Source organism: Prionailurus viverrinus, chromosome B2 (assembly GCF_022837055.1).
Source record: "Prionailurus viverrinus isolate Anna chromosome B2, UM_Priviv_1.0, whole genome shotgun sequence".
Classification (NCBI taxonomy): domain Eukaryota; kingdom Metazoa; phylum Chordata; class Mammalia; order Carnivora; family Felidae; genus Prionailurus; species Prionailurus viverrinus.
This window is the reverse complement of record NC_062565.1, coordinates 129198316-129216797: the sequence shown is the minus strand read 5'-3', so window position 1 is coordinate 129216797 and position 18482 is coordinate 129198316. Positions and strand designations below refer to the sequence as shown.

The 18482-nt window shown below is 37.0% G+C and overlaps 1 protein-coding gene across 1 annotated transcript in view; it reads left to right on the top strand.

The window, feature by feature from the left end:
• HIVEP2 (HIVEP zinc finger 2) overlaps window positions 1–18482 on the top strand; it is a 204951-nt gene that overhangs the window by 158458 nt on the left and 28011 nt on the right. Inside the window, exon 3 of the mRNA XM_047858087.1 lies at window positions 13490–13584. The gene's annotated coding sequence lies outside the window, so the exon portion shown is untranslated. The remainder of the gene's footprint in view (window positions 1–13489; window positions 13585–18482) is intronic.

The following is an 18482-nucleotide window of genomic DNA, read 5'->3' as shown; positions in this document are numbered from 1 at the left end:
GTGTCAGTCTACTAAGTGCTTTGGGTTCATTGAATTCATTATGTTTCATTGAATTCTCACAACTGAATGAGGTTGGTAGGTGACATTTAATATTATTACTTACGTTTATACTAAGATTTTTGTGGTCACAGAGCTAGTAAATGCTTGGTTCAAGATTTATTTGAATCCCTTGTAGTTAGCACTTAGATCAGCTTCTTCAAGACTTAGGAATATTCATGAACAACCCCAGGGGTGACTTTTTATAGCTTGAGGACCATTGATGTCATTATTGCCTTCTTTGTCTTGACCATCACTCAGGGCAAAAAAGGTAGAAGTTTGTTGCTAATGTGTTGCCTCAGCTTCAAGTTCTAACCCAGGAGTTATCTTTCCTTTCCCTGTGATTTTCACATTTACATATTTGGCATATGTACACATAGAATCAGCATCAAATCTCCCAGGTTTTGGTGATTAAAATGACCACTCCATTCAATAAGGAGGTAGGAAAATAAGACTGAAAAAACTAGAGAGAGGTAAAGACATTTAAGCCTACCTCTTAATCACTTAATTTAATTACTATATTGAGAAGAGATCCTTAAGAAAAGGTAAAGCAGTGAGATGTTTATACTTCCTATTTGGTAAAAAACACACATTTCTGTTAACTTTTTTTCCACCTAAATTTCTAACATAACATCATACTTGCACAGCATTTTTTTTCCTTTGTGTTTGGTAACTGAAAAAGAGCCAGAAATTATAAAACTAATCCTTTTTGAGGTTTTGGGATGCTCAATTTTCTTGAATTCCACTTAGGTCAGTCTGTCAGTTTTGATGGGTTTCTGTGTCCTCCATTGTTGGATATGGTGGTGGACCTGCCAAGATCCCTTCCATGCTCTTTATCTGAGAGTTTATGATGCTCTTTTTCAGTCATGAAGCAAACCTTGTGCTGGACACACACACACACACACACACACACACACACACACACACACGGTATGCTCACATTCAATTATCAGTTCATGCATTCATTTGTTTGTATTTATTCACATAATCCTTTTCATCCATTCACACAACTGACAAGTATCTAATGACTTCCTACTCTGTCATCCACATCATCCACTGTCCAATGCCCCGTGGGACAAATGGCTGTTAAACTTTCAACATATTTCCAATGTAGTTGAATATATGTATGTTATTTCAATAAGATAAGGAATTCATATTCCAAATATTAACTGATAGTTTGACCTTCTAAAACTCAATGAGAATCCTAAAATCAATATAGGTTAGTTTTCATGTTTACTATATAAAAGGGATCTGCAGCTGTGCTTTCAAAGAAACAATAAAAAGAAAACAGTATATAAATTTTTTAAAAATTGTCTTAAATCTACTGTTCATAAAGAGTGGCTTATAGTTTATCATCCTCAGAGTTTTATTGAATAATAAACAATAAATGTAACATTTTGTTGTACTTTTTGGTATACAATAATAATATATTATTTGGATATATTATCAACTTAGATAAATTTTGCGTGTATTCTGTTGCAAAATACTCTTTTTGAACAGCCTAATTAGAAATAGCATTCTTCCTAAGACTGTTAAATGCCTTAAAAACTCAAGACAAATGAATGTTTAAACTCATCAAGCCCTTACCAACTCTGGCTCCCTCTCCTAACCCTCATCAGATGACCAGTCTTCTGCTTTTTTGAGCAGGTTAAAAACATCTTAAGGGAATTTCTCCATTTCTTTTCTCTCAATATAAAAAGTTATCTTCTGGGGCGCCTGGGTGGCGCAGTCGGTTAAGCACCCGACTTCAGCCAGGTCACGATCTCGCGGTCCGGGAGTTCGAGCCCCGCGTCGGGCTCTGGGCTGATGGCTCAGAGCCTGGAGCCTGTTTCCGATTCTGTGTCTCCCTCTCTCTCTGCCCCTCCCCCGTTCATGCTCTGTCTCTCTCTGTCCCTAAAAAAAAAAAAAAAAAAAAAAAAGTTATCTTCTTCATTATTTCTTCCTTCCTTCCTTCCAGTCTAAAACAGAAAAGTTTCCTTTCGTTCTTCTGAAACTGATCCCTTAATCTGTGCTTTTGAGTTTCCTTTTCTTTTCCACTTTTCCAAGAGTTTATTCCACTAATTATTACCTGTATTTTACCCCCTTAGTTTCTCGTCTCCCTTGTCTTAAAACAAAGTTCTTCTCAATCTTGATTCTTTTCAGGCTACACATTTGCAGAAGTTTGCTTAAAAAGAGGTGGAAAAAGATGAGCTTATAGTGTGAACTTTCTAAAGTGTCTCTGTGATTGTGGCAATCTGCTCACAACCTCTGTTGGCTCTCATTATCTACCAAATAAAGTTCTTTTATCATCTGCTACCACCTTTCCTTCTCAGCCCTAACTCCCATTGCTCCATACGGTGAATATTCCAGTCACTGTTTCTTCAACATCCCTTGCTTTTCTCTCTTGCATAGTATGTTCACATTAAATGCCTTTTCTCTTAATCTCTACTTGCCAAATCCTAGCGTTTCAGGGCCTAAGATCATGTTTCTTAAATGCAGCTTTCCCAAGCAATCTTTTTTTTTTCTGTGCTCCCATAATATCGTTTTATGCCTCTGTTGTTTTTATAGCTTGTTTATATGGTTTTCTCACCTACTTGACAGTAAGCTCTTTGAAGGCAGGAGTCTTGTCTTACTTATCTTTGAATTCCACACTTGGACATTATTCTTAATTCAATTTTTTTGGGTAAATTTCATTCAAATGGATTTAAATTTCATATATTATAAAATACATATTTTATATAATAATACATGTGTGTTGTAAATAAAACAGTAATGTCTGGATTCAAATTCAAATAAATATGAAATTTACATTCTGAAGATACTGTATTTCATTTCATTAATATATAAAAGCTTTCAAAAACATGTCATTTGATTGAGTGAAAGGGCCTGTAGATGGAATTCTGGAATTGTCTGACAGAATTTGCCCAGTAGGATATTAGAAACACCTGCTTGAAACTTGAGTATTTTTATAACCTTAAACTTCGTGGGCAATGATATATTCCAAGATGAGGCTGAAAATATGAATGCCATTCAGAGTTTATCAAAGTGCCAGGGGAGTGCCTGAATAACTACATAACATAGGTCATTTTTAAGGTTTTCTGGTTACTTCCTTCGGGTGAAACATGGCTTCTATTTGAACTACTTACCTCTGTTGAGTCTTACTTGGTTGTTCAAGTCCTTTTTGATCAGATGTTTTCTTAAACTCTGACAATAACTGAGATACAGGATATTTACCGTGTGCTAACATTATGTTCACTTCCGAAGTCTATGTGCCTCACTGATCCAGGGACAGTACTAAGTCAAGATGTGCTCTGGATTTACCGAGGTTGTACACCTCTACATTGGCACATGGATCAGTTTCCTCACTCTGTAAAAATTTTCTAGAGAGGAGATAGAATTGATTGTTTCAGCTGCTCAGTTATTAGAGGCAGATAGCTCCCATCTATTTAGGTTATACGCTATGTACTAGGCCTTGCCTTAATTTCTTTTTCAGGGAGGTCTACTGTATGCAGACCGCATGTAGGGAGACTGAGGACGTTTTTTCTCCACACACCTGAGAATCAGTTGTAGCATGAGATATGGAATGCAATTCAAGCTTTTAGTTGTGCATTCATTACTTTTGGTATTATCTCCATTGACATGGGGTAGGGGGTTCTACTGTGAGAGATGGATTTTCCTCCAGGGAAGGTTAGCCTGTTTTATGCATACTTATGAAAGAAGTATTTTATGATTTATTTTCTCCATTCTTTTTATTTACATAATCCAAAATTAACGTTGGCCTTTATGCTAATCTTGGCACATCCAGGAGTAAAAGGAAAATTTGAGAAGGAATCATTCCTTGTTTATGTACACCTGTAGCAACCAAAGAATAAACATAAGTACTTTGTAAAAGATAAAACTTCAGCAAACAGTACATTGGAATTTTGACTTCGTTGTTATATTTCTTATTAGAGTAAAGTAGCCAAATAGTCCTCCTTTGGTTTAATTTTCCAAATATTTAGTTAGAGTAAATATTTAAAATAGCTTGGCAAGAACCTACCATAATAACATTGAGGAATAGAATAGAGGGAACTGAAAGGAAGGGGAAGAAACATAAGAATTGGAATATAAAAATAAAAATGTACCACAACTGAGAAAATAAAAAAAAATTCTTTGAATTCAATTATAATTAACATAAAAATTATATTAGTTTCATGCATACAATATAATAACTCAATAGTTCCATACATTACTCCGTACTCATTGTGATAAGTGTATTCTTAATTGCCTTCATGTATTTCACCCATCCCCCCACCCACCACCCCTCTGGTAGCCATCGGTTTGTTCTCTATAGTTAAGAGTCTATTTTTTGGTTTGTGTCTTTTTTTCTTTGTTTATTTGTTTGGTTTCTTAGATTCCACATATGAATGAAATTATATGGTCTATGTCCTTTTCAGACTTATTTAATGTAGCATTATACCTTCTAGATCCATTCATGTGGTTGCAATGGGAAAGGTTTCATTCTTTTTTTATGGCTGAGTAGTAGTCCATTTTGTATATATATCACATCTTCTTTATCTATTCATCTATTGATGGACATGTGGGTTGCTTCCATAGCATGGCAATTGTCAATAATGCTGTTCTAAACATAGGGGTGCATATATCTTTTCGAATTAGTGTTTTCATATTCTTTAGGTAAATACCTAGTTGTGGAGTCACTGGATCATATGGTAGTTCTATTTTTAATTTTTTGACAGACTTCCATACTGTTTTCCACAGAGGCTGCACCAGTTTGCATTTTCACCAGCAATGCATGGAGGTTCCTTTTCCCCCACATCTTCATCAACACTTGTTGTTTCCTGTGGTTTTGATTTTAGCCATTTTGACAGATGTGAGGTGATGTCTCATTGTCTTTTTGATTTGTATTTCCCTGATGATTAGTGATGTTGAGCATCTTTCCTGGTGTCTGTTGGCCATCTGGATGTCTTCCTTGGAGAAATATCTGTTCATGTCTTCTGCCTATTATTTAATTGGATTATTTGTGGTTTGTTTTTTGTTTTGTTTTGTTTTGTTTTGAGTTGTATTAGTTCTTTGTATATTTTGGATACTAACTTTTTATCGGGTATATCATTTGCAAATACCTTTTCCCATTCCATAGGTTGTCTTTTAGTTTATTCATAGTTTCCTTTGCTATACAGATGCTTTTTATTTTGATGTAGTCCCGATAGTTTATTTTTGCTTTTGTTTCCCTTGCCTTGGGAGACATTTCTAGGAAAATGTTGCTATGGCTGATGTCAGAGAAATTACTGCCTGTGTTCTCTTCTAGGATTTTTATAGTTTCACGTCTCGCATTTAGGTCTTTAATCCATTTTGAGTTTATTTTTGTGTGTGGTGTGAGAATGTGGTCCACTTTCTTTTGCATGTAGCTATTCCACTTTCCCAACACCATTTGTTGAAGAAACTGTCTTTTGCTCATTGCATATTCTTGCCTCCTTTGTCGAAGATTAATTGACTGTATAATCATGGGTTTATTTCTGAGCTCTTTGTTCTGTTCCTTTGATCTATGTGTTATTTTTGTGTCAGTACCACACTGTTTTGATTACTACAGTTTTGTAATATATCTTGAAATGTGGTATTGTGATAGCTCCAGTTTTGTTCTTCTTTTTTAAGATTGCCTTGGGTATTTGGGGACTTTTGGGGTACAATACAAATTTTAGGATTGTTTATTCTTGTTCTGTGAAAAATGCTGTTGGTATTTTGATAAGTATTGCATCAAATCTGTAAGTGACTTGGGTAGTATGGATGTTTTAACAATAATTTGTTCTTGTGTTCATGAGCATGGAATATCGTTCCATTTGTTGTGTCGTCTTCAATTTCTTTCATCCGTATTTTGTAGTTTTCAGAGTAGAGGCCTTTCACCTCTTTGGTTAAATTTATTCCTAAGATTTTTTTTTTTTTTTTTTTTGGTGCAAGAAACCAGGTAAGAAATAAAAGGTATCCAAATTGGAAAGAAAGAAGTAAAATTCACAATTTTCAGATGACATGATACTGCATATAGAAAACCCTAAAGACTCTACAAAGAAACTATGAGGACTGATAAATGAATTCAGTAAGGTCACAGGATACAAAATCAATATAGAGAAATTCATTGCATTTCTAAAAAGAAAAGAAATTCGTTGCATTTCTATACACTAATAATGAAGAGGCAGAAAGAGAAATTAAGAAAGGAGTCCCATTTAAAGTTGCACCAAAAAGAATATTTTTAATTAAACAAAACATCTAATTGGCCCTGCCCTTTTTTAAAAACAAGACAGCATACACCATTCTGCCAGAGAAGTAATAATTGTGCGCATAGGGTTGTCATGTCACCATGGACCTCCTTGGTGAAGTTTAGGTATGATGAACCAAAGGACTTACCTCCATTGGCTGTCAGTGAGAGAGCTAACCTTGCTTGAGAGAAGATGATCTCATAATTTGACTTAAAATATTTACTTTAAAAAGTTTTTTTATTATAAGAACATAAGAAGCTTGATAATGGAAAACAGCTTATGCTGGAAAATAGTTGAGACTTCAAAATATATATTTTTTTAAATACTAAATGATGGACTACTTGTAGAAATTGATTCTTTTTTTTTTAATTTTTTTTTAATGTTTATTTATTTTTGAGACAGAGAGAGACAGAGCATGAATGGGGGAGGGTCAGAGAGAGGGAGACAGAGGATCTGAAACAGGCTCCAGGCTCTGAGCTGTCAGCACAGAGCCCGATGCGGGGCTCGAACTCACGGACCGCGAGATCATGACCTGAGCCGAAGTCAGCCACTTAACCGACTGAGCCACCCAGGCGCCCCAGAAATTGATTCTTTTGACAACTAATTTGCCAACCATTTACTCATTTTGGAAAAGTTAAATTTTTCATTGAATTTATTTTCTGTAAAAATTAATAATTCAATGGGAACATTGGTTTTTAGCTACTGTTATTTATGTTTCCTTGGCTGATTAGTTTGAAATTAGGGATGATAAATGTCTTCACTCATTCTAAGTTCAATATTATTTATTCTTCCATTTTCATTCCTTTCAATCAGTTTCTGCAATAAGGCAAGATTAGTAAACATTCAATAAGAGGAAGTAGTATGGAGAGTGGGAAATAATTGACTTGAAAGTTTGGAGACTTAAACAATAGCCCAAAGCCATCATTATGACCTGTATTAAGCAGGTCTTTTGAGTTCTCTAGTTTTCACCTCTTTCTTCTGTTAGTTGGCTGATGGACTAGATGATTTCTAAAACATTTCACAGTACTTAACACTCCCCGTATGATTTAGAATGGACTCAAAACTTAATGGTCATAGAAGTGGAGAGTTATAGATTTGCTCCTAAAACAAGTTAGTTAGATATGTCTCATTTGATGTCAAATATGTCGTCAAGAAAACAAATCTCTGTTGCAACTGTGATCTTGGAAAATGTGACATGTGCTTAGGAACACATGTGGGGAGAATTTTGCATGGCCAATACCAGATGATCACAGCCCAGATGCAGAGTACGGACTAGAGAGCACTATTCAATACTGAATCATCAAAGAAAGATTAAATTATGTTCAGGAGACTGTAATTAACTCATGGAGAAGGCTAATGTACTTTGGAAAATAATCACTAGCAGATGTTAAAACAAAAATTATTTTCTCTGTGGTCTTTACCTAACCATAAGGTTGTATTAACTAGGACACCTTACTCCCTAAGCAACCCCATGAGCTAACATTTCACCACACTACAAGTATATGCAACCAGAGAGAAACTGAAATGCTAGAGGCTTATATTTTTATCTCTTCAGACAAGTGTTTTTATCTCCCAACCTAACATTGAGAACTGTGTGCTTTTGTATATTATCATGCATAGTTTTCTTTAAAGATTTACTCAGTGTCATATCCTCTCTAAACCTTTCCTAATTCTCTTGATAGGATTGACAATCCCCTCTTCTACGGTCTCACTATACTGTGTTTATATTTATGACAAAGCACCCAAACATTTTGTTGAACTTATTTGTTCACAAATGTCTTCCTGCTAGGCTCTGAAGTCTTAAATAGAGAGCTTCCATTTTTCTTTTCGTCTTCTGTAAACTTACCCCATTTTCTGGCACATAGTAAGCATCAATAAATACCCCAAAGTGTCAGGAAATGGTCAAAACACCTAGTTAAGAATACTTAAGTTACAATCACTTATTCATGTGTACCTACTTTTTTGGTTGTTTTTAGTCCTTTTACTTTGCACAATGTTTTATCTTGTATCTTGTCGCTGCTCCAGCGCCAACTACCTGCTGAGAAGCAGCCATAGACCACAGGTAGCTCTGGGTTCATTTTTACAAGCATTTTCTAGAACCAGAACCCTAAATGAAAGGACAAAATCGGCGAATTTGACTCAGTTTGCCCTAACTTCCTCTTGTGGAAACTCTCCTTTCCCACACACACCTTTTTGACTTCTCAGAGCCTCTGCCTCGCCCCAGTAATGAATTGCCCCATGTTCCAAACAGGACTACCTTTTCCCGTTCCTATTTGAATCTCTTTAAACCCTTTTTCTTCCTGTTTACATTCCAAACCTAGCTCTAAGCATCACCTTCATATCCAGACTCTTTCCAAAGACCTAAGCTTATAGTCATCATACCGATCAAAGTGTGTGTGTGTGTGTGTGTGTGTGTGTGTGTGTGTGTTTGTGGTATCGTCACAAATACACATCTGTGTCTGCCTTCCCTGCCACCTTCCAGACACACCTCTTACCTTGCCACTCCAGGCACTCCAAAGTGGAACCAGGCGTCCATTCAGAGACTTATTTTTTTGTAGTGGGGAAAAGATGCCCCTCTTCAAAAACCTGGGGAGGAATTAAAGTGTTATCTTGAACATGCGTTTCTCTTTAAGTACCCTTCTCCCATCTTTACCCACCACTTTGGAATTTCCTCTACTACTATTAAATATGAGTATCTCTTCTCTAGTGTGTGAAGAGCAGTGTTCATTCTTTTACACATGTCATATTTAAACACTACTTTTATTTATTTATTTATTTTTCAACATTTATTTATTTTTGGGACAGAGAGAGACAGAGCATGAACGGGGGAGGGGCAGAGAGAGAGGGAGACACAGAATCCGAAACAGACTCCAGGCTCCGAGCCATCAGCCCAGAGCCCGACGCGGGGCTCGAACTCACGGACCGCGAGATCGTGACCTGGCTGAAGTTGGACGCTTAACCGACTGCGCCACCCAGGCGCCCCTAAACACTACTTTTAAATGAGAAATAATACAAGGATCATAACTTGTTTCCAGTCCTATTTGCCATTTTTTCATAGAGTTGATGTGACTAATAATCATTTTTAATTGTGACAACTCTCACCGAAAGTGAAACTGGTTTCTTTTATCAGCTCTTCTACTAAAATTATGATCTCCTGCGCATTTGTTTAACCTCAGGAAAAAAATCAAGAATGATGGAAGGTACTTACGTTTGCACAAGAAGTTTGCCAATGAAACCTTTTGCAAGATTCATCTACAAGTCATATTAAACCTTTAAGCCATAAATTGTCTTAGAATAATTTGGAAGAATAGAAAATTGAAATAATAAAGAATCTAACAGTGGACATTTTAAAACATTATCTATTAGTCATCTATCTATCATCTTTCTGTCTATCGTCCATTATCATAGCTCAATGTATTCCTTGCTTAGCTTAGTGACAATAGCTTGTAGGGATCTAAGAATAAATATCTAATGCTAAGGTGTTTTTTTAAGAGTAGAAAGGTTGAGAAACCACTGGGATAGAAACGATAATGTTCACATTTTCCATGTGTCTGTTACAAATTAGAGATAGGGGAATTGGAAAATATTTTTAAGGAACTCTCCTATAAGCCAGCAGGTGTCAGAAAAATCAGTCTGTACTTTGTTAGTAAAATGAAAGATAATTTTCACCCCATATTTAGGAATATATTTTAAACGACTTGAGGAAATTTAACAAGATCTGTTAACACTATTTCCTGAAATAAAATTGTTAACTTTATTAAATATTAAGGTTTCACTGCTTGATGATTTCTGGTGAGTCGAATAACCTAAAAGTAAAGTTAAAGAAATGAAAATCTCTCTTCATTTATTCCATTGTTTAAGAGTATACTGTGTGAACTCTTCATTTCTCGGGAACAGAAACATAAGGTGTCATACCACATTCTCAAGAGCTATTTGAGGAAAGATTTTTCTTATATTTTGATAAGTACACTGAGGCACAAAAACTCACTGAAAATTAATGGAAAAATAATTTCCTGAGATGGTTATCTTCGTGTCTTTATTTTAATAGTAGTAACTGCCTCCCTTGTGGAGGCCATCACTGCATCTAAATTTTTTTTTATTTTATTTTTTACATTTTTAAAAATTTGTTGTTTTTTTTTAAATTTTTTTTTCAACGTTTATTTATTTTTGGGGGGACAGAGAGAGACAGAGCATGAACAGGGGAGGGGCAGAGAGAGAGGGAGGGGCAGAGAGAGAGGGAGACACAGAATCGGAAACAGGTTCCAGGCTCTGAGCCATCAGCCCAGAGCCCAACGCGAGGCTCGAACTCACGGACCGCGAGATCGTGACCTGGCTGAAGTCGGACGCTTAACTGACTGCGCCACCCAGGCGCCCCAAAATTTTATTTTTGATAGAGAGAGACAGAGAACAAGTGGGGGAGGGGCAGAGAGAGAGAAGGACACAGAATCTGAGAAGGCTCCTGGCTCCGAGCTGTCAGCACAGAGCCTGACGCGGGGCTCAAAGTCACAAACCGCGAGATCATGACCTGAGCCAAAGTTGGACACTTAACCTTCTGAGGCACCCAGGCGCCCCCATTACTGCGTCTAATTTGCAACAACATTATTTGTGTAAAATCATCGAAGTTAGTTTCGTATCTTTCACATTAATATCATCCAGCTCTTTGCTTTAGAATCACACTAATTAACTGGAAGTTTCTGTAAGGTAAAATATAAACGCAGTATCATTGCCATTGATTTTTGGTTCTCCCAGGGAAAACCAAACATTTAAGGGTCATGAATTTTAAGTCATGAGACAAAAAGAAATTTTGAATCTTCTTATTGAATGAAAAGAGGGATCATCGGTAATCTAAAATTCCAGATGTATGCACATGGCATGAGATAAGTGTTTCCTATTTCCAGTAGCCATAGTTCTGGAAGGTAACACTGGAAGAGCAGAGTCATTGCCCTATCACAGCTTGTCTGAGAGATATGCTTGTGCTCCATTTTGCCTGTGAAAGCTGTTGGCAAGAACGATGATTTCTGGGATTGGGAGCGGGTGGGTGCCTGTCTATAGTTGAAACTCCGTTGGAAGGGCTGGGTGTCAGTGCTGGCCTTCTGAGGGTTACTTTCTCCTTCTCCCTTCTTATCTCTTAGTTCGGTGACTCAGATTGCCAATCATAGGTAGTCACCAAATGCTGCAAGTTATTGTTCCCTATAAATAGCTGTATCTGTAGACTCTTGGCCCATTTATGTCGTGGGTGAATTTTGCTCAGGGTGCAAAATACTTCAGTGATTTATTAATTTTTTTCCCTGAGGGATGCCATGCTTTTCTTTACATTAGGTCATAATGCCAAAGTATAGTGTTATTTTTTTCCCCCCAGAGGTGCTATTTGATTTGTTTAACTTTTTTTGATTTGTTTAACTATTGTTTAATAACTATTAGCTATTTGATTTGTTTAACTTTTTCCCCCCAGAGGTGCTATTTGATTTGTTAAAATATATAGAATTTACATGTCTTATAGATTATGTCTTTTGTTGTATGTCTTATAGAATATATGTCTTTTTTTTTTTTCAGTGCTTAATCAATCATGCTCTTTGGCTTTGATGAAGCTTTCAATTTTGAGAGTAGTAGAGCTTGTCAGGTGTCATTTTAAGTTACCAGCAAATGGTTGATTTGAGGCAAGAAGAACATGGTTTAAAAATGAAAATAAATCTAGCATGTGCTTAATAATTTGTCCTTTGCAGTAACAGAATCTTATCTGACCACCCACATTCATCTGGCTGCTGACGATGTCCTTGCTTCAATTGCAGAAGCTATTTTTGTACCTTTTGTGTCTTTTGAGGAACCAAGTGGGCCTGCTTGCTTATAATGATTCATGTCTCAAAGTGCGCAGGGTGTCCTAAAGTGCTACAGCAGTGATGTGGAAAGGGGGACAGGGAAGTTAAAGCAAACTACTTGCTTTAAGCACTTTGAATGCTCCCATGAAGTGAGACTGGGTTTAGGCACATTTTGCCGTGTCTTGAATCTGCAGTCCTTCCTATGAGACAATAACTTGTCTGGAAGAAAAAGCAATATTTTTAAAAATGAACAAATATACAATAACCATCTAAGGATAGTGTAACAATATTTTTCTGTGGGCTTTGTGTACTGGGAGATAAATCCTCTTAAGATGGTTCATTGATTACTCTATTTGGAGCAAGTAGTTTGACTGACTTTCCATGCATTTCTTTGGATCAGAGCTGGGTAAATATTAATTCTAAGTATGAGAAAGTCCCTTTCTTTATTTCTTGTTAAGTCTCAGGATTTTACTTTGGTTGGTTTTGGCTTCCTATTTCAGAAATTAATTTTAGCACAGAACATAACATTGCTGAAATAAACTATAGAGAAGAATTCGCTATGAGGTTATCTGAGACTTCATCCTGTGGAGTTTAGCAGCTGATGCATCAAAAGAAGTTTCCTGAGAATCTCAGCTTTAAGGCAGAACTGTGTCAGGCACTGTCATGGCATAATTTCTAGTTCCAATATGTTAAGTTATAACTCTACCATTATTTTCCTGATTGCCTCTACTTTTGTTGGTATAGACAATTCTTTTTTTTTTATTTTGTTCAATGTTTATTCATTTTTGAGAGAGAGAGACAGACAGCACAAGTGGGGTAGGGGAAGAGAGAGAGAGAGAGAGAGAGAGAGAGAGAGAGAGATGCAGAAACCGAAGCAGGCTCCAGGCTGTGAGCTGTCAGCACAGAGCCTGATGTAGGGCTTGAACTCAGGAGCCATGAGATCATTACCTGAGCCAAAGTCGGACGCCTAACCAACGGAGCCACCCAGATGCCTCTTTAAATTTTTTTTTAATGTTATTTTGAGAGACAGAGCATGAGCAGGGGAGGAGCAGAGAGAAGGAGACACAGAATCTAAAGCAGGCTCCAGGCTCAGTCCACACAGAGTCCGACGCGGGGCTTGAACTCACGAACCGTGAGATCATGACCTGAGTCGAAGTCACCCGCTCAACTGACTGAGCCACCAGGCACCCCAGCAATTCTCTTTTAATACAAGTACTTGTTCAAAAGAGTTAAGCTATGTTAAAAGAAAGGAAATTGTTTTCTTCGGGGAAAAAAAAATGTCTTCTTGAGAGATCCACTTCCAAATTTTCTTTCCTCAAGGAAAGCAGTTTCTGTGAATGAAGAATAAGCATGCCTATTAAGTTGACTACAAGTGTTATCATTTAAAAAATCTTCTTGTTCATCTTTTAGGTTTCCAGAAGTTATGCATGAGTTCCTGTGAGGAGAGTCGGCACCGTGGAAGACATAGATGGTTGTGATACAGTTTTTTGATATGTGGATAACAGGTTAATAACTAAAACTTATTATTTTATTCCATTGTTTTTGCGTTGAACTTGAAAGGCAATTTTGGCCTACTTTGTACCCATATGTAAGCCAACTTTGTCATTAAATCTGGGAGGAAACAGTGTATACACGCCATTTAGAGAGAAAAGTGTTGTGAAGGTTTTGTCTTGTTTTCCAAACCAGTTTTAATTACAATTCTCTTAATTGAGATAGCTGCATTTAAGAGCATTTCTTTCTTGCAAAGTTTATTTTCATATTAAATTCTACTTAGGGAACCCTAATTACTTTGGCGGTGTAATGGGGAAAACAAAATCACGACTGTGAAAAAAAATTGCAAAAACTTTAGAACAAAATATTGAAAGTAGTGGGCTACAGTCAAAATAAGTTATAAAAACCTTGACTAAATATGCAAACTATGCAAATATCTGCAATCATGCCCTCAGTGTAGGCAGTGTGGAAAAAATCTAGTTCAGTTTTCCATTAGGTTTTAAATATCAAATTGGATTTTAATGTATGTCAAGTTAGAGGGTGATCATCAAAATATTTTTACTTTTCTCCAAAAGTTCTCTGGATTGCTTGGCAGGGTTTTATATAATATACAGTACCCTGCTCATATTGACAACTTGCTTATTTTAGGGAGAACTAAGGTGGTGATGGGGATTTTTACTAATAAAAGAAGCATTTATAATGAATTTGGCTCTCAGGATGGTGCCTTTTTTTAATCATCCTGTGGAAATAAGTCTGTATTCAGCTGGACTCTGGCAATGGCCATGGCTTTTTTGTAGATCCTTCTTTCCCTTATCCAGTCCTATGTGGTAGCGATTTGTGGGACCATCACTGTGCTCTGAGACACTTGTGTATTTCTTAAAATATTTGGTAATTGATCTCTGGCATTTTAAAAGCAAATAGATGGAAATGGTCTCTAAAATGTAATTCAGTAATCACTATTTGAAGATGTGTATGTTTGTTTATAAGCATAATACCCCCCAATTCTCAAAAAAGGGCCAAATAACCATTTTAATTTTTCTAAATGTTTTACTATTAAAATTTTAGAAGTAGAGAAGCCGTGTTTGTTACCAGTCGTATTATACCGTTATTATTTAGGATGTTATTATTTAATGCTCTCTTGACTTTTGCCACCACTCAAGTAATGATTAATTTCCTGAGGTAAAGCTTTTTTGTAAGATAGTGTTTTCCTAAGCAAAAGATCCCAGATTGACAACCGTGGATACTGTAAGCCTTTATTCATCTACAGAGCAAGCTTGCCTTCCTGCCAATCCCACCCAGCTGTTATCCTGAAGAGACCTCTGTTGAGGTCTATACGGGAGGCTGTTGCTGTGCCTTTGCTTTCAAGGCCTGTCTGAGGAAATTATTTAACTGGGTGCCAAATTTATTTGAGTGGGACTGTGAAGAGTAGCCAGAGGAGAGGGCACACTTTTGGAGAAATGGCAGCTTTTCCATGGAATAGCCATGCGGAGGATAATATCTTTTTCAACACTGTCCCCCTCTGAAAAAGGTGCTTAAGCTGCCAGACAATGCCTGTCTTGACTGCCTCAAAGACTCCTACGGGCTGGGGCACTATCCACAGGAAACCCCAGATTAATATCCTCCAACAAAATAGCTCACTCCTTTTGCAGTACTCAAAGACATTGGGAAAATTTTAAATGTGAATGTGAAATTGCATTTGGAATATCTCTCCTTTGTTGGCAATGGGTGCCAAAAATGACTCTGCGTGGGTTTGGTTACCATAAAAAGAAATCTCACAGAATGAAATAACCAACTGGGTTTGTTTTTTTTGTTTTTTTGTTTTTTGTTTTCCATAGGAGGATTGCTCTAATGTTACATTTTGAAACATATCAATTGATTGGGAAAACTGGAAATTTATACTTTTAACATATAGTTAGGGAATATGAAAAATGAAATGTATCTCTGCGGTGATAAAGAAGTAATGTAGTATAATTAACCACGTTACTGTGGATTTTATAGCACCAAGTAGATCTATATTGGGAAAATGCAACTAAAGCTGCTGATTTTTGTATGAGGGTGCATTTGATGGGCTGTAATAAAATTACGAAACTAAAATAGCCCAAAGAAACTATTTCCCTATTACTTAGCATTTAAACAATAAAATGCAAGCTTAGGCATTTGCCGTTGTTGGTAGACTTAGATTGCTCCGTAAAAGAATCACCCAACAAAAAAAGATGAATGTCTTTGTCACATCTTGGATTCAATTTTGAAAGCCTTAAGATTTTAAAAGTGAATTTCTTCTCCCTGATTGTAAGGTGAGGAAAGCAGTAAAGAGACTTTTGAACACCCCCCAAGCCCGTTTGGTTTTAAAGAGACAAACATGTTATGCCCAGTAAAAGATCTAGGGTGAACCCAATTTACACTGTGGATTTTTTTCCATTTCCAAGATAAAGCAGGTGTGGACAAGAGATTAACGGGAAATGTCCACATTTTTTTTTTAATGGTTAAAGAATACGATCAGTATATTCCTCAAAAGACCTAGCACTCATGTTTTCTCTCTTCTGTTTTTCTCCATATGCCTCAGAAGTTGCAAAAGGAAAGTGATTTTATGGATAGCAGTTAGTTGAAGCCTCTCCAAGGCTGGTGTTGAAGAGAAATACTATATTCTCAAACATGTTTAAAATCTGATGTAAAAGTTTCACGTGAAGTAGGAATAATTTCCAATTCCCTCGTGATATTCTTAAGCTTTTCACTGAAGCAAAAAGTTCAGAGGTCCAGCCCAGAGACCAGAGGGAGACCAGAGGGAGACCAGAGGGAGACCAGAGGGATCGATCCACAGTACTGGGATCCTGGGACTTCTAGCTCAGACACAGACAGAGGAGCTTTTCCTGTATATGACCTGGAGGAGAAAGCGTGGCTCAAGCGATCATCCAGTTTCATGATAAAATGGTAGGACAGCTTAGGTAGGCTTGTCTTAGAAGTTTGAAACGAAGTTTTCCTGACAGAAACTATTTGCATAATTGAGTCAATGTATTTTTTTACTGGGATCAAAGTTTTGAATTTAAAAAATTGTCCAGATAATAAATGCTATTAGAATATAAGATGATCCTATGTGAATATCAGCAAAATTGAGTTTTTAAATAAAACAGTAGATTTGCCTTTTTCTGATTAGGCTCTTTTTCTGAAATTTATTTTATTTTATTTTTTTATATTTTAATTTTTTTTTTAACGTTTATTTATTTTTGAGACAGAGAGAGACAGAGCATGAACGGGGGAGGGTCAGAAAGAGAGGGAGACACAGAATCTGAAACAGGCTCCAGGCTCTGAGCAGTCAGCACAGAGCCCGACACGGGGCTCAAACTCACATACCGCGAGATCGTGACCTGAGCCGAAGTCGGACACTTAACCGACTGAGCCACCCAGGCGCCCCATCTTTTTCTGAAATTTAAATCCCACAGTTAACTAAATGTCCTAGATGATTTTTGTTCTGGCCATTAAATATCAGCTTTTAAATCTTACGTATGTAACTTTTCTTCATCTTTTGGTCCATTCTTTTTAAAAACAATTTTTTTTAATGTTTATTCATTTTTGAGGGGGAGAGAGAGAGAGAGAGAGACAGAGCGTGAGTGGGGGAGGGGCAGAGAGAGAGGGAGACACAGAATCTGAATCAGGCTCCAGGCTCTGAACTGTCAGCACAGAGACTGGCGCGGGGCTTGAACCCATGAACCACGAGATCATGACCTGAGCTGGAGTCGGACGCTTAACTGACTGAGCCACCCAGGCACCTCTCTTCTGGTCCATTCTTTAACAGCAAAATGTTATTGCCTTTGTAAGAATCTAGTTTGGCGCATCTCTTTTTTTAAGGATATGTTCTTAGTGAAAAAGAATTGTACATATGTTGTTTAGGGTGTAATGGTTATAATTTATTATTATAAACCGCAGAAATTAAATCTGCCTGATTTACAAAGATATTACCTCATTGCTAAATGAAAACATTATAATCTATTTAATTACTAAATATATTATTCCAGTCTTGTTTTTCACAAAATTTTATGTAATTATTTAACTTAAAGTTCGTGGTTTAAGCAAAATTATATATTCTGTGTAAACCAATGAATGGGAAGTGAACATAGGCCTCATTTTCACTTGTCAGGTTCTTACTTTCTTAAAATGTAATGCTTTCTAAGGAACAAAATAAAACAATTGTTTGTCATGATAGTTTATCATGTTCTAACAAGGAGTTGTCCTTACAATACTGTTCTTTTTTTTTTTTTTTTTTTCAACGTTTATTTATTTTTGGGACAGAGAGAGACAGAGCATGAACAGGGGAGGGTCAGAGAGAGAGGGAGACACAGAATCGGAAACAGGCTCCAGGCTCTGAGCCATCAACCCAGAGCCTGACGTGGGGCTCGAACTCCCGGACCGCGAGATCGTGACCTGGCTGAAGTCGGACGCTTAACCGACTGCGCCACCCAGGCGCCCCACAATACTGTTCTTAATACTTTAATATAAGTACTTATGTTAATACTTTAATATGAGATTGTGTACCTTATTTAAATTATGGATTGTGTGATTTCTAGGAAGTGGCATTTAAAAAGAATTTTTTTTTAATTTTTTTTTTTCAACGTTTATTTATTTTTGGGAGAGAGAGAGACAGAGCAGGAATGGGGGAGGGGCAGAGAGAGAGGGAGACACAGAATCGGAAACAGGCTCCAGGCCCTGAGCCATCAGCCCAGAGCCTGACGCGGGGCTCGAACTCACGGACCGCGAGATCGTGACCTGGCTGAAGTCGGACGCTTAACCGACTGCGCCACCAAGGCGCCCCTAAAAAGAATTTTTTTTAATGTTTATTTATTTCTGAGACAGAGAGACAGAGCATGAGTGGGGGATGGGCAGAGAGAGAGGGACACAGAATCCGAAGCAGGCTCCAGGC